Here is a 17,315-nt window from a genome sequence, read left to right on the forward strand (position 1 = left end):
AGAAAAGTGTTGCTACCTAAGAGAAGGATTTAGCAGAATCTCATAATATTTAAAGGCTGGCAACTTTACAATGCAAAGAAAGATAGCACGTAATAGGAACATGGATAACTGTATCAGTTTGCAGAGTTCGTGATTTGACATTGATCAGACTGGTTTACTCAAGGCACAGGTTTGTAAACTCGTTGGCATGCTGCACACCATTTTGGGCCAAACATTCTGCAATAATTTATGGTTAGGTGACTTTTGGCAAATTCCTCCATGCTGTGCCAAGTCCTTGCAATCTCCTCTGTGTCTAGCCTGCCCGACAGCACAGCCAGTCATGAGGGCTTGTGTCATTACAACAACCTTCTGTATAAATTCATTACAGGAGCTCATGTTTGCCATTGATTGACTGCAGGTGGCACTTTCCAACTAGACACACTGGGGTTGATTTACTAAAACTGGTACAGCTGTGTATGGTAGCCAATCAGCTTCCAACTTCAGCTTGTTCAGTTAAGCTTTGACAAAAAAAATGGAAGCTGATTGTTTTATATGCAGAGCTGCACCAGATTTTGCACTCTCCAGGTTTAGTAAATCCACCCCACTGTTTGCTATTCATATTTATTATTATTTTCGGAATAAACTTCTTTTTTTTTAAGCTGAGCTTCAAGCAGATATAAAAGACAAAATACACAAATCGATACCTCTCTGTATTACTTTATTAAATGTATTTCTTTTCAAAATGCAAGCAGTTTGCCTTGGAATCAGCTTCTTGCAGTCCCTGTACTGCGGAGCTCAGTCTAGTCGAAGTAGAAGCAGCACACAGAGCCAATCAGTTATGCTCAGTGCTCATGCATGAATAAGGAGTTTGCTGATAAGAGGAGAAAGCAGTGAGTGATGGAGAAATTATTTCATCAGTGTGCTACTTCTGCTTCCACTGCCCATTAACAGGCTGGGGAAGGGAAAAGTCCTTTAAAGCCCCTTTCAGACGATCGGACCGTTCAGGTCCGTCTGTCAGTTTTGACAGCGGACCTGAACGGGCGCTCCATGATAGTCTATGGAGCGTCGGATGTCAGCGGAGACATGTCCGCTGACATCCGACCCCGTCCGATCCGCTAAAAGCAGACGGATGGCTCTACGTCCAGGTCCGTCGCTGGCGAATCGGATCGGGTGAGATCTGACGAAAACGGAAATGCTGTCCGTTTTTGTCCGAACCTTCCATAGGCGGCAGCGGCGCCTGACAAGCCCCTCCCCGCTCAGTGAGCAGAGAGGGACCTGTCATCCGCCGGCTCAGCGGAAATCAACGGACAGATCTCCTGCTGAGCCGGCGGACCGAGGCGGGCTCCGTAGAAACGGAATCCGACTCGTGTGAAAGGGGTCTAAGTGTTACTTAACCCATTGAGGCCGACCTCAAACAAATATGCAGCGCCCCTAGACTGGGCTTTTTTGCATAGACTGGCATATTTGCATAGCTCCCACAGTGCACTCCCAGCACAGAGACCGGGGTCGCACCGAGAGCTCAGGGCCCCATGCTAACAATCGGGACCCGAAAAAACCCGACTCCGGATCACCTGAACGGTGTGATAGCCTCCGATTGGCTACCACAGTGATCAGTCATTGTGAAGCCCGCCCCCATATTTTCTCTTAGACCCCTTTCACACTGAGGTGGTTTTAACGCTAGAAACAGCGCCTGTAAAGCACCTGAAAACCGCCTCCCATTCGATTCAGTGTGACTTTTCACACTCGCGCGGTGCGCTTGCGGGACATTAGGAAAAGTCCTGTAAGCAGCATCTTTGGGGTGGGTTGGGAGTGCTGTATTTAGCGAATTGAAATGAATGGCCAGCGCTTCCAAAGCGCTTAAAAAATGTTTCGGAATCGCCGCAACACGGGGGCTTCTATCCCCTTCTTTGGGGTTTAAAGTGCCCCGCTAGCAGCTGAAAAGCGCCACTTAAAGAGTGCTAAAGCACCGCTAAAACAAGTGACGCTTTAGCGCTAACGCGGCCACAGCCCCAGTGTGAAAGGGGTCTTACTGTGATACATAGTATCTCTCGGTTTCCTTACAGAGAGAAAAAAAAGTGTGTGTAAAATAATAATAATAACAACAATACAAAATAAAAAAATACCTAGATCAAATTTTAATCTAGGTCAGTGCAAGGGTTAGTGTTTGGATCAAGGTCAGGGTCAGTAATTTTTTGAACAGGATTTTTTTTTTAATTAGTATCAGTGTCAATATGTTTTAGGGTTCATACAGCAACTGACATACCATACACATATGTGCTATCGCTGTGATCAACAGAAGCAGGAGGATTTTATTTTGGGTTGTTCTTTGGTGGAAGGTTATGTCAGTAGCAAGAAATATACAGCTAAATTAAAAAATACGTTTTTTTTTTTTACTATTTTGGGCCAGTTTTCCTTTGATAATGAAAAAAAAAACCAGGAACAGGATATATCTATTACCATTTACCACCAAATGAAAGCGCAACTTGTACCTGTTGCAAAATTGTGCTAAAGCATTAAGATTTGTTTTACCCTGCGAAGGTTATAAAGGCTTTTTTTTCTTAAAATAACAAACATGTTATATTTACCTGGAATGGAACTGCACAGAGTGGCCCCGAACCTCCTCTGCTCTGGCGCTCTCCACTCCTCTTCTTCTGTATCTGCCACCATAGGAAGCCACTTGCTGTAGGGGCAGGTGAGTGGGCTCACTTCTGAGCTGGACTGTGTGCATCCTTAAACACACACAGCACAGCTCAGCCCCACCCCCTGCTCTTTGCTCACAGGATTTGAATGACAGCAGCGGGAGGCAATGGCTCCTGCTGCTGACTCTCTGTTCTGCAAATGCAGGAAGACAGAGGAGGAGCCGCTACAGACAGGCACAACGCTAGATCAAGTGAAGATTCAGGTAAGTATTTAGGAGGGTGAGAGGACAATACTGCTACTGGGACACGTTTTACCTTAATGCATTCCCTGCATTAAGGTAAAATGTGTCTTGGCTTTAGAACCTACTTGAACCGCAGCGGCGGAAAATCTGGTCTCTTGCCCTGCTAGACAGAGCTGTGTTAACCTCAGAACTGGATGGACAAAAAAGGGACAGGGACTACACCTCCGGTATATGTATTTTATATGTGTATTTGTTTGTCTGGAGTTCAGCTTTCAATCAATTGTCATCCTCTGTCATAGGTTTGCAGAAATGCTTCCTAGAGATTACAGAATGTTCACATTGTTACATATCATCAAATTCAGACCTCAGCAGTGCTGTATGCAGTCAAACTTTTTGCCATATATTAGTTACAGCAGCATTTGTATTGCTAATTAATTGGCAATCCTAGCTGTCACTAACCTCCTGTCTAGTATTTGTAGAGCAGGATGATTTGGTTATTGTCAGACACAGAAGACAATTGGTTTGAACAGGGTCAGATATAGGATATTACTGAAGGTCAGAGTAAGGACAAGAGTGAACTTGAAAGTGATAGAGCCGCCAGATCCGGCAAAGCTTCTTCTTTGCTATGTGTGTCTTTCAAAAAAACCTAAGCTCTAAAAAAAACATCTTTTTTCTTGTAATGTGTTCAAAGACAAAACTCAATATATTTTATATTATATTTTTTTATTTGCTGTTACTGACCTATAAATTTCTGCCATGTTGTACTTTAAATTATATCCTATTCAGCAATTTGCATATTTTCAGTGGTTTCCCCAACGGTTAGACTATTATCCAGTTGTCATTGAAAAGGAAATAATATCCTTCGTGTCTTACATTTTGTGCATTACTATTTTTTGTGCATTTTTTGTTTTTTGGCAAAAGTATTCCCTACAGACCCCTTTTACACTGTGCCGCCACCAGCGTCAGCGGTAAAGCGGCGCTATTTTTAGCACCGCTTTACTGTAGTTTTAGCAGCCGAATAGCGCAGTGTTTTAGCCCCCCGCTAGCGTCCGAAAAGGGGATAAATCTGCCCGCAAAACTCAGTCGGAGCGGCGTTTTGCCGGCGGTATCGCAGCGCTGCCCTGTCTAAGACCCCTTTCACAATGGAGCGTTTTGCAGCCACTATAGCATTAAAAATAGCCCCTGCAAACCGCCCTAAAACAGCTGCTCCATTCACTCCAGTGTGAAAGCCCCAGGGCTTTCATACTGGAGCGGTGCGCTGGCAGGGCATCAGAAAAAGTCCTGCCAGCAGCTTCTTTGGAGTGGTGAAGGAGCGATGAACTCACCACTCCTCCACCGCTGCTCCCCATTGAAATCAATGGGGCAGCTCTGCGATACCGAAGGCAAAACACTGCTTCGGCGGCGTTTTGCGGGCAGATTTAACCCCTTTTCGGCCGCTAGCGGGGGGGGTTAAAACTGCCCCTCTAAGCGGACGAATAGCGCCGCTAAAACTACGGTAAACCAGCGCTAAAAATAGCGCCGCTTTACCGCTGACGCCGGTGGCGGCACAGTGTGAAAGGGGTCTCACTGTAAAACCTTGTATTAAACAACCTGTAGCACAGGATGAAATATTTTTTATGCTGCGTCTCGAGCAAATGTATACACAAACACATTTTACTAAGCAATGAAAGGGCATGTTTTGTGCATTGTTTTTTGGTAAAAGTGTTTTCTAATCAGATTTAAGTTAGTATTTAATAATTGGTGTACAAGATAAATCATTTTTCTTATGGTCTTCCACAGTTTTAAATGCAAAGTTTACTTTTCCACTGATAAATAAAAAAAGAATATGTTGTTGATGATCAAATATCGGCTGCTCTGCAGTGATTACTGCAACTTAGAGCTTTGTATTTTTAATACATCACTTTATTACATTAAAGCGGTGTTCCAGCTGCACTTTTTTTTTTTTTAAGTCAGCAGCTATAAACACTGTAGCTGCTGACTTTTAATAAGGACACCTATCTGTCCAGGGAGCCTGCGATATCGCCCCCCAGAGTCCATTGGATTGGGTGCAGGCACCTAACTAAACTAAGGGAAACCGGCAGTGGAGCCTTGCGACTTCACTGCCAGCTTCCAAAAAGGCGCATGCATGAGTCGCACGGCGCTTTGTGAATGGCCAGCTTGTCTTCTGGGACACACACAGGTCCCAGAAGACAGCGGAGGGGCTCGCCGCAGAAGAGGACGTGATGTCATGGGCCATGGCCCGGCTGGATTGGAAATTCACTTAGTACTTCCAAAAAAGGTACTAAAGGAAAATAAATTAAAAAAATTACTATATTTATCGGTGTATAACATGCATAGGCATATAACATGCATATTCATTTTAAGAGGGAAGTTTCAGGGAAAAAATGTACATTTTAAATACGGAACATTGAAGCAAAATAAGGGTCAGTGCCCATCTGCAGCCTAACCATTGCCATCAATGCAGCCTGATCAATGCCCATCTGCAGCCTCACAAGTGCCATTAATGCAGCCTCATCAGTCCACATCAATGCAGCCTACAAGTGCCATCAATGAAGCAGCCTCACCATTGCCATCAGTGCAGTCTGATCGATGCCCATCTGCAGCCTAGAGGGGACAGGGAGGGGGATGGGATGAGTTCTGACAGATTACATACAGTGAGAATCTCCTATAGACAGAACAGTGGTCCAATGGCGGCCCAGGAGACGAAACTTCCTATTACAGAGGCCGCCAATTAAACAGAAGATTCTCAGTGTATGTAATCTGACGGCGCTTGTTTCGCCCCCCTCCCTGTCCCCTCCGAGGCAGCTAAAATTGAAGTATTGGCGTATAACACGCACACGCTATTTGCACCTGATTTTCAGGGTGAAAAAGTGTGTATTATATGTCAATAAATACAGTAAATATCCAAAAACAAGGGGTGAAGAGGTGGTCTTTCGTTTAAGACCACCTCTCAAAAGTGGGTGGAACTCCGCTTTAAGCCCCAGTTCACTTATGTGCTGCAAATTCGGTGTAAATTTAAAGTGGTATTTGCATTCCGATTTCTGCTTGCCATGTGCGAGTTCAATAGGAATTTAGTGCGAATTTGTGAGGGGAGTGGTCACATCTGCGATTTTATTTTCTATAAAATATAGGCAAAAAAAAAATTTTGCAGTGATGTGAACACTAGACTGCAATTTCAATCCGGTCCCATAGAAGTCAATGGAATTGAAATTCGCACTGCACTAAATTCGCACAGGACCCTTTTTTGAAATAGATCAAATGATGCTCTCATCTTCTCCTTGACGCTCCAGTCTACGGATGGTACCTAAGTGTCATCACGTGCAGTTTAGAGCTATTAACCCTGCATTGTACAGTGGCCAGGAGGGCCTTAGAGAGAAGGCCTTGCAGGACCAGTTACACTGGTGGAGGGACCCTGCTGGAGTTCGGAATAAGGTAAGTATTATACCCTATTCATACAACCCCTAGACTTAATGAGCATTTAAAGTGATAACAAAGGTTATATTTTTTTGGTTTAAAATAAAAAAAGATGTTATACTTACCTGCTCTGTAGAATGATATTGCACATAGCAGTCCCTTACCTTCTCTTCTGGCAGTCACCCGCTGGCACTGTCAGCTTTTCCCTACTGTGGGTGCCTCCTTAGCAAGCTGGGTGCTAAGGAGGCATGCGTGCATGCATGGTCCTGAGCCAAGCTGTGTGCATCCATAGACACACACAATGACCGCAAGCCACCCCCTCCCCCCCGCTCCCTCTTCACAGGGGTTTGACTGGTTGACTGGCAGCAGCAGGAGCCTATAGCTCAGCTACCCTCAGTTTCTCCTGGGAAAAAGTGATGGGAGCGGTGCTGGAGCCTGAGACAGCAATGGAGTAGCGACAGGAGCCAGTGTTCAGGGATGCGGGTGAATAGGATAGGTAGTGGGTAGTTTTTTACTTTAGACTTAAGCCTTGCATTATGGGCTGCCCCAGTACAAGGATTTTTTTTTTTGTGCCTGGAGTTGGGCTTTGGGGCTCATTCAGATGGTAGATTAGGGCCGACCTCCATGCAGAGCCACTGACAAACATGTGTGCATCTACCTTGGGGCTGGGGGCAGGCAGCCCATAGAAGTAAATGCACGCTCAGCTCCGCCACAGACACAGTGGCATGTCTTGACATGCGGGCAGGTGCAAATGCAGAGACTCAGGTTAGATAAAGCGGGTGCATTGTTTAAAGGATATAAAGTAGTAGTAGTAGTAAAGTAGCTGTAAACCCTAACTGAATGACATTTTGTTTTCTAGAGCACTGTGAATCACAAAAAGTTGCCCTTTTCATAAAATACTTATTTTTACCTTTTTATCCCCACTTGCTTCTCAGTATTTCTGATCTCCCACAGCCTCTTTGCAGCCTCTATGCATGCAGTGCAACAGTAGCTGCATAATTTAGCCAAATCATTAACCACTTCAGCCCTGGAAGGATTTGCCCCCTTTATGACCAGTCCATTTTTTGCCATACGGCACTGCGTCGCTTTAACTGACTATTGCGCGGTCGTGAGACACTATACCCTAACAAAGTTGACATCATTTATTTCCCACAAATAGAGCTTTCTTTTGGTGGTATTTGGTCACCTCTGCGTTTTTTATTTTTTGCTCTATAAACAAAAAGAGAACGACAATTTTGAAAAAAAAATATTTTTACTTTTTGCTATAATAAATATCCCCAAAAATTGTAAAACAAAATCTAATTTCTTCATCAGTTTAGGACAATATATATTCTTTTACATATTTTTGGTAAAAAAAAAATCACAATAAGCGTATTTTGATTGGTTTGTGCAAAAGTTTTAACGTCTACAAAATAGGGAATAGATTTTTGGCATTTTTATTATTTTTTTTATTAGTAATGGCAGTGATCTGCGATTTTTAGTGGGACTGCGATATTGTGGCAGACAGATTGGACACTTTGACACTTTTTTGGGTTCATTGACATTATACTATAACAAATTATCTTTGTTATGTGATCCAAGAGGCCGATGCGTTTCACAACTATCAGCTTCCTCAGGAAGAGCCACTGATTTTGATATAAATGTCACTGGCAGGGAAGGGGTTAAACACTAGGGGGCGATCAAGGGGTAAGTGTTCCCTAGGGAGGTGTTTCTAACTGTGGGAGCAGTGTACTAACAGGCAGTAGAGAGAGATTGCTGTTCCTGATTACTAGGAAAAGCAGATCTCTCTCTACTTCCCTGAAAGAGCGAGGATCTGTCTGTTTTCCCCGTTCTGTCTCTCTCAGGAGTGACCGCGGGTCATCACGGCCGCCAGCCACACACATCAGCTCTGATGTCACACGGCGGTCGGTGTGCGTGCCCCCTATACCCCTTAAAGCGCCCGCCGTACAGCTACAGCGATTCTTGCAGGGGAGCCAACCTGCCGCCGTATAAGGACGGTGGCTGGTCAGCAGGTAGTTAAAGGATACGTTCACTTTCAATTTTATCTGACTTCCGGCTGCTGATGTTACTGGGCTCTGGACTTCCTACCGTCATGATCCTCAGCCCCATACACATGGCCAGTGGACAGTTCACATTCTGGTGCATTATAGCATGAGCCCCTGAAGGTGGTTTGGTTGTGTATAATCCTACATGTGTCCGCCGGCACCACTTGCTGAGAACACAATACAGCCGAAAAGAGGACCCAGACTGCCCACTGACCAGCTTATCACTGTACTGTACAAGGAATGCACTGCATTTCCAAGTCACAACACTGCATACAAGTCTCTTATGTGGAGTCTTATTACACTTTGAAGCATTGTTTTCCAACAAAGGTGTTTTTATATATTCAGTTTCCTCTAAATGGTATTTATGTTTCAGCATCTGCAGGCTATAAATAAGTGGAGCCTGCCTATTACTTTTATGTTTACCGAGTTTAGCAGACAAAACATTTGTTTGTCTTCACAATGATCCTAGAACGGTTGAACCAGTACTCTGCTCTCCGTTTCAGGTTTGCTATTATTGTAGGTTATTGGAAAATGACATTGTTGTCAGAAGTTACAGATAGCCATTGTTTACCTATTACCTACATTTAGATATTATAGCATGGGGTCGGGCATCTGTGGTGGTAATTTAAAGTGTTCGGGTAAGACAGCGTCTTCTGGGAATTTTCTTCTTTATGTAATGTATTGTAAACGGTATAGCAATGCGGCTGTAGTCCTAATGTACATGCATGGATGGTAAAGCACTTGTCAAGTTCTATAGCGAAGCAGTTCAATTATGCAAAACTTACATTCTTCTTTAAACAGGTCCACTTAGGCTTACACAGTGGGCCTCAGAGATAGGGTGCTGTACTGGTGACATAGTGTCTGGTGACACAAGGCTGTGCCAATCCAGATGCTGGTTGGACAACAGGAGCCTTCCCCAAACTTCAGTACTATATCAGGTACTCTAGACCATTCCTAATCAGTCTCGTTCATCAGGAACCTCTCCCTGCACTAAGCCCCTTCTTGGCCAGTATGTACCTGTCCCTATCTGTGTATTTGGGTTTAAGATGGCTGCCCAAATCTTGAAAGATCTCAATGTTCAGTCAGTTACAGGCTCCTCCAAGATGGCCTCCAAGAATCCAGTGCAGAGGACAAGACAGTCCTCTGCAAGTTTCCTCCCAGTGCCAGAGGTAAGCAGCGATCATGTGATTGCTGTGTTTACTTCTGGTAACTAATCAGAAAGTGAGTGGTCAATTTGCGGATCCCACCTCCCTGCACTGGCAAATGGTTGAGTGGTGTCATCACTCAGCAGGTCAGTGGCAGCTGCAGACACAACACCCTCTTATAAGTATGCTTGTATTTAAATAAAAAGAGGAAAGTGACACTGCCTACCAGCTAACGTGAAAAAAACCCTGTCAAGTTATCAATGTGGTGACAAGTATAAAAAGCAATACGTGTTTATCCCAAGTCAGATATGCCCAACCTACAAGTGATAGTAGATTGGGGATAGTGTGAGAATTAAATGGCATAAGCATATATAAATTAATCAAATACTGTCATTTGCTAATGTCGTGTTTGGTGAGCGTTGATTCCGAGCATGCGTATTTGTACTTTGGACTTTTGTGTGACGGACTTGTGTACACATGATACGAAAATCTGACAACGGACCATTGTACGCCAAAAATTTACTAGCCCGCCATCCAACATTTGTTGGCCGAAAGTTGGACAACAATTGTCTGATGGAGCGTACTAACAGTCGGATTTTAGGCAAACAGTCTATCATCACACAATTCCCTGACGAAAATCTGATCGTGTGTACATGTCAGGAAGGGTTCCACCCGCCAATGGCACTGTCTGACATTTGGCGTGCAGTACTGATGTTCACCAGCGGGTGTCTCCTGGCAGTCTGGAACTGTCAGGGGAGCTTTCCCCTGCTGGTGGTATTATGTGAACTTTGTGCCCCAGTACTGGCGTCCACCAGTGGGTGGTTCCTGGCAGTGTGGCGCCAACATCATCTCCTGCGATCAGGAGTCACCTGAGCCTGATTGCAGGAGGTGTATAAATACCCGGCAATCACACACACACCTTGCTTTGGTATCCTCCTTGTGCCCTGACCTGAACCTGAGAGCTCTGTACCTGTATCTGAACCTGATCCTGATTCTGTCTGTATATCTGAACCCTGAACCTGAACCCTGTCCCTCCTGTGATCCTGTTACCCTTACCCTTGCCCTGCAGCCTTATCCATCCATCCTCTCCCTGTCCTGTTTGTTCCCTGTCCCCATCTGCTGACCTCCTGTTGATAACTCTGGCCGGGCTACGTGTATGATTCCAGTATTTCCCCATTTGTATATATATATATATATATATATATATATATATATATATATATATCTGTCTTATTATTATTATTTGTGGGTCTCTGTATTTGGTTGGTTGTGCACTGTATTGTATTGGAGGTGGTTGTGTTTATACCGTTCACTTATCTTTAATAAATCATAATATTTTCACTTACATACGTCTGGGTTCCTCTGTTGCCGTCCACACAGTTCTGGTCACACCTGATACATGACAGTAAGAGGCTAAAGCCTCGTACACACGATCCGATTGTTGGCCAACAGAGCGTCAGACTTTTGTCCGAAGGGAGTGTGCCAGCAACTTGTCTTGCATACTAACGGCACACAATTGTTGGCCAGAAAACACAAATGTAGTGACGTACTACGTGGAATTTCAGCTCTTGAGCGCAACCCTTTGGGCACCTTCTGCTAATGTGGAGTTTGGTGAGCATTGATTCCGAGCATGCGTGTTTGTACTTTGGACTTTTGTGTGACGGACTTGTGTACACACGATACGAAAAAATTACAACAGACCAACACATTCTTTGTTGTAGTTTACTTTCCTCCCCCCCCCCTTCCCCTCTCCAATCATACATTCATTCTTCACTTTCTTATTATATATATATATACACCTTGCCCATCACTATACAAAGCATGTAGAAGTTTCTTACAACATAAAAATACCCCCATGGTCCTTTGCTGTCGTATCATCCAGTCACCTGAGGGACCGCTGTCCCCTCATGGACCCAGATAGCAACTCCACCGTTCTATATAACAATTTCACCCCCTTTCCCCACCCCCCCACCCTCATGTCCCCCTTGAGCTCATCCTCATAATGTGTATCCCAGTGCTTTTTAATCTCATTTTTTAATTCTTTTTTTTTTTTGTCTCCCATTTTCTATCTCTATTTTTATCTTTAATTTTTATGTTTCATTTTCATTTTTGGTTCTTATTTGTATTTTTATTCTAATTTTACATTTATTTTTATTTTTATACTTATTTTTATTTCTATTTTTCATTGTTTTTTCCCATTTTTATTTTTATTTTTCATTTTATTTTTTAGTTTATATTTATTTTTATTTCATTTTTAATTTTCCACATTCTTTACATTTTTTTCATCTTCTAAATAAATGTTTTAACTCTAATTCCACTTACTATTATTATCCTTATATTTATTAAACTTACCCCCAATTCATCATATTTTTAATTCTTCATACTTTACTTTCACCTTTTTTGTGCTTTGTGGGTCTGCTGGCTGTTGTAGTTCCACAGCCACAGACCTCCAGCCCATACACTTTAACCTAATTAACCTAATTGCCTCCACTATATATTCAAGCTGCTCTCCTCCAGGGAGCAAAAAGGCCAGTAGAAGGAGCTGTGAGCCCCGAGCGCGTAGCCTGTACTATCCCTGCATCATCCCCAACACCAGCCTGGACGTTTGCCGTGCATCAGTGACGTCATTTCCTCTTCCGCTCTCCAGAGTGGTCAGCGTGGAGCTTTCCATGCACTGGATGCAGCGGTTCAGCCTGTGTACAGACTCCACACCCAGACGCCTGAAGGATTGAAATCCGAGCCAGAAGCAAGATAACAGCACATCCCAGGACACTTTCCATCTCAAAGAAACACCTCCACCCTGCGAACCAGTAAGTGTAATTGTTACACTAACTTTTATTTTTGCATAAACAAGCTACCACAGTTGGCGCCTCCACACCCCTCCTTTTTTCAACAGTCTTTCTCAAAGGGGGTGTAGGTGGTTAACACTTCCTCCATGTTCCACTTCTCGATGTGCACCAAGTGTGGGTCACATAGGAGGCCCACCCTGGAGTGGGTTCTTCTGGGTTACGCTAGGCACCTTGGATAGGGTCACTGCCTTACACATGGGGTACCTCTTCTTGAACAGACAACTGAACCCTAGTTGACTCTCATGGTCCTAATATACACTATGGTTACTGTTGCATTTAGGAGGGACATGCTGAGCTGATGCTCACTTCACCTGTCCAGTGTATCTCCGCTACCTCACTTGCAGTAGCCAAATGGGGTCTCGCCATGTTCCTAGAGTGGACTCCATGCACAGACTTACTTAACTCTTGCTCTACCGTACCTGTGAACAGGCTGAAGACCTCTGCAGTGCTGATGCTGATGCAGTGCACTTTAATGGGAGACACATGGAGAGAGTGCCGACAACAACCCCTCCTGTAAGAGGCTATCCCACCTGCCACATGTACACACTTACAACAAGCTTCGTGTGATTTGTTATCCTTGGTAACCACTTGTGTCGTCACAATGTTACTAACGCTTGTTCTGCTGTCTTCATACCCCAGTGTGTCTCAACTGACCCAACTGTGAACTATGGCTACTTGCATTACACCTCATTAGTAACTTCAGACCAGGCAAGGACAAAGTTTCAAGAGATTTACTGAAAACTCTTAACATACAGAGCAAAGTGCACAGTCTTTTCCTAACATCCCTACCTTAGGCCTTGTGGCTGCCCCAGCATATCTGCACAGGAAAGAGTCCAGTATGGCAGATCTCCAGAATTGGTATCTTAGGGCAATTTGAAGACCTTAGTGGTCCCATATTCTGTAGAAGGCTCTTTATCCATAGGCTCCGAATTCGTCAGTAGGCTGGATGGACGGACTCCGGCAAAGACAACATGTCTTGTACTATGAGTAATTAGAACAAGGAAAATGCTGGGATTTTAGCGGTGCCAAAAAGAGTCCCAAAGGAATACATTTGTTTAAAAATATTTTGCAATATATTTTATTTTAGCAAAGTTAAAAAATCCAAAGAAACAAACATTCACAATAATGACAATAATATAGTGGTCACAAGGATTTAGTAGGTTACAGCAAACCAATACATTGCGGGCTAATGTGCAATGTATTGGTTTGCTGTGACCTACTAAATCCTTGTGACCACTATATTATTGTCATTAATGTGAATGTTTGTTTCTTTGGATTTTTTAACTTTGCTAAAATAAAATATATTACAAAATATTTTTAAACAAATGTATTCCTTTGGGACTCTTTTTGGCACTGCTAAAATCCCAGCATTTTCCTTGTTCTAATTACTTATATTTGGGATGAGGTGCCTTTTTGAGTGGGTGTATTACCGTTAATCAGACCAACTTTTTGCTTTATGTCTTGTACTATGCGCACCCCTGAATCGTACCCCTGTCCATATTTTTATACAGCACAGGACCAGTGGGTCGGACCCAGGAAAGCCCACCAAGAAAAACACGGAAAGTGAGTTAAATCTACCCCCCCCCCCCAGCTGGGACAGCATTCATCTCAACCTGCCTACTCAATAGCCACTAACAGTGGAGCATTTTTTAATCTTTCTCCCACTGACCACCCATGCTAGGGCATCTTTTTTCGTATCCCTGACCAGCAATGTAAGGGAAACTATGTTACATAATCGCAACCACTGCAATATTTATGCTGTGCTGAATGTTACATACTCCTACAGGTACAGACCAGCAGCATGCTTAACACCTCATGTCATCACTACTAATTGAACGGTGGTATCCTTGACCGGTGACTTTGCGGCCTCTGTTGGCCCCAGCAGCCACCCTTTCTGGATGTCTGGGCCCCTCTCGCCCCTTGTGGTAGCACTGGGGGGCACCTGTGCATCTCTGCTTTGCTTTTATTAATAGGCGGCTAAAACACATGTACTCTTTGGAGTCCATTTGTCTGTATTTCTGATCAATAGTCCCGTATATATCTCTTTTCGGAGGGTAATATTTTTTCAATTGGAATTAAAGGAACACTGGGACAGGAAGGGGTTAACTTTACCATTTTAAACCATGGCCACCTTATCCTTTCCCCGGGCTGCCCCTCTTTATGAAAGTCTAAAGTTTGGAGGTATACATTTTTTATAAGGTGACAACTGTTTCCAGTTGTGCTCCTATGTTGTCACGCTGTCACATGCATCTCTGGGAAAGAGTGCAAGCAGCTGTGCTGACTCACACTGTGCAAGCATGGCCAATTGTTATCAGAAAGCCAGTCTAGAGCAACCATGTGCAACCAATGCTGAAGTTAGCACATGTAAACAGAAAATATCTAAAGAGGTTGAGGGAGAGTACCATCACTGAGATTCAAATAAGGATGGAAAAAAAAGGAGAAAACAGTATTTGATGGGAATCACATTTATTTATGATGCACAGTGCTTTAGCAAATTAAATGTCATCCAGTTTGAGTTTAGATCCACTTTAATGTAATGATCACAACAGCCATAAATTTATATTATAGATATGAATATGATATTGCAATGTATTTTTGTAGTATATACTGCTTATATTTCCATTAATAAAACTAGCTTCTTTCACAAATATAACACATTCATATCTCCAATATCTGAGTCACTGAGAATCTCTGTGTGCTGGTCTGGCAGTCTTCCAAATACTCGTACGGGCCGTCAGCTGGCATGTTCAAAACTGGCTGGCTCCAGCAGGGATTTTTTTGGGGGGGTTTAAAAAAAACTAAGACTATTGTTAGATCAGATTTTGCCCACCTGTCCGAACAAAGATATCTTTAAATGAAAGCAAAGTAAGTCAAACCCAGGCCGGTGGCAAACAAAACCAGTTTCGAACTTTGTCTGCCAAAGGATTCATGTGTGCAGGGTATTGACATCAAAGCCAAACATGAGATTTCTTTCCCACAGTTAAACAATTACCAAATAAACTTGAGACTTTCAGTAGAAGATGAGCTCTGCTTTTTTTTGAATGATATTGAGTGTTAAAGGAAACGCGTTTTCATTCATTTAAAAAAAAACAAAAAACGCGCTTAGTAAATAACTTGTTCTATGTACAATGTTAATATATATGAATGTATACAGCTTCACACACATATAGATAGACAGAGACTGACAACACCAGAAATTTTAAAAGACATAGCTGTGCACTAGAGCGATTGTGGCGTAAAACCAAATCCTGATTCACCCAATATAAATCTGCCTTCTTAAAATACATTTCCTCCCTCCATGCTGCCAAACAAGCCTACTTTTTCACTCTCATTAATACTCTATCATCCAGTCCTCTTCTATACTTAACACTCTAGTTTCTCCACCACCACCTCCACCAAATAACTCGCATACTGCTCACGAGTTTGCAAATCACTTCAAAAACAAGATTGATGCAATTCGTGTAGGCCTCTCCACTGCACAGATATCTATCCCAGTTGACATACCCTGTACAAAACCACCACACACATTCCTCTTTTGACCTTGCTACTGCCAAAGAGGTCGCTAAAGTTTTCACAGAAGCCTGCCTTACCACCTGTCCACTGGACCCTGTTCCCTCAAACTACTACGGTCACCTTCTTCTTCTATCCTATGCTTCCTCACTCACATCTTCAATCTGTTCCTCTCTACTGGCACCCTTCCCTCTAAAACTTGCCTAATCACCCCCATACCTAAAAATCCCTTACTGGACCCCACCAGTCTGAACAACTTAAGACCTATCTCCTTGCTCCCGTTTACCTCTAAACTTTTAGAACACTTAGGCTCGGTTCACACTAGGGGCGGCACGACTTGCAGGTCGCCTCACCGAGGCGACCTGCACACGACTGCCACGGCGACTTGCAAAACGACTTCTGTATAGAAGTCTATGCAAGTCGCCCCCAAAGTAGTTCAGAAACCTTTTTCTAAGTCGGAGCGACTTGCGTCGCTCCTATTAGAACAGTTCCATTGTACAGAACGGGACGCTACTTGTCAGGCGACTAGGTCGCCTGACAAGTCGTCCTAGTGTGAACCGACCCTTAGTCTTCAACCGTCTGCGCTCCTACCTCACTGACAACAACCTTGTTGATCCCTTACAGTCTGGTTTCACTTACTACACTCCACTGAAACTGTCCTACTAAAACTCACTAATGACTTACTAACTGCTAAAACCAATGGCCACTACTCCATACTCATACTACTAGACCCCTCTGCAGCCTTCTATACTATTGACTATCCACTCCTCCTCAAAAATCTCCATTCTTGGCCTTCAAGACTTTGCTGTCTCCTGGTTCTCCTCCTACCTATCCTGGACTCCAACCTGTCCTTTCAGCCCCAAATCAAATTACTGTCCAAAACTTGTGGACTTCACCACCCTAACATCTTCAAAATATGCCCCTTTTTTTTTTTTTAACAGTTACGTTTTTATTCATCTCCAAAGGAGAAAAGTTTCAATACAAAGATAAAAAAGACGTACATTCACAAATATATATATATATATATATATATAAATGTACATATACCTATACATAGAAATATAAAAGGGCACAATAAGAGAGGATTACATAAGAGAGGCAAAGAAAAACCATTTCCAGAAGGAAGGTGACAATCTAGGTTAAATAATCTCAAGTATTATATCAAAAAGCAAGGCACATCAGTTCAGATCTTAGTTGTAAGTATTCATATCACTGCAAGGTTGTATTTTAGGAGCAATACCTCCTCCTCAAAACAACAAAAAAAAAAAAAAAAAAAAAAAAAAAAAGGGGGGGGGGGGAGGTATATTTTAGTGGTAATTTTAAGTGTATTCTAAATATTTCTTAATCGGTCTAGTGGTATATAAGTTCAGCGAGTTCTCCTGGGGGGATCCGCATCAGTGGCCATTTACTTAGAAACCCATGGACCCCAAATTTTTTCAAACTTTTTGGGACACTTCCGGCTCATAAATGTGAGCTTATATAGGGGGAGGGT

The sequence above is a fragment of the Aquarana catesbeiana genome, linkage group LG13 (genome assembly GCF_042186555.1).
Source record: "Aquarana catesbeiana isolate 2022-GZ linkage group LG13, ASM4218655v1, whole genome shotgun sequence".
NCBI lineage: Eukaryota > Metazoa > Chordata > Amphibia > Anura > Ranidae > Aquarana > Aquarana catesbeiana.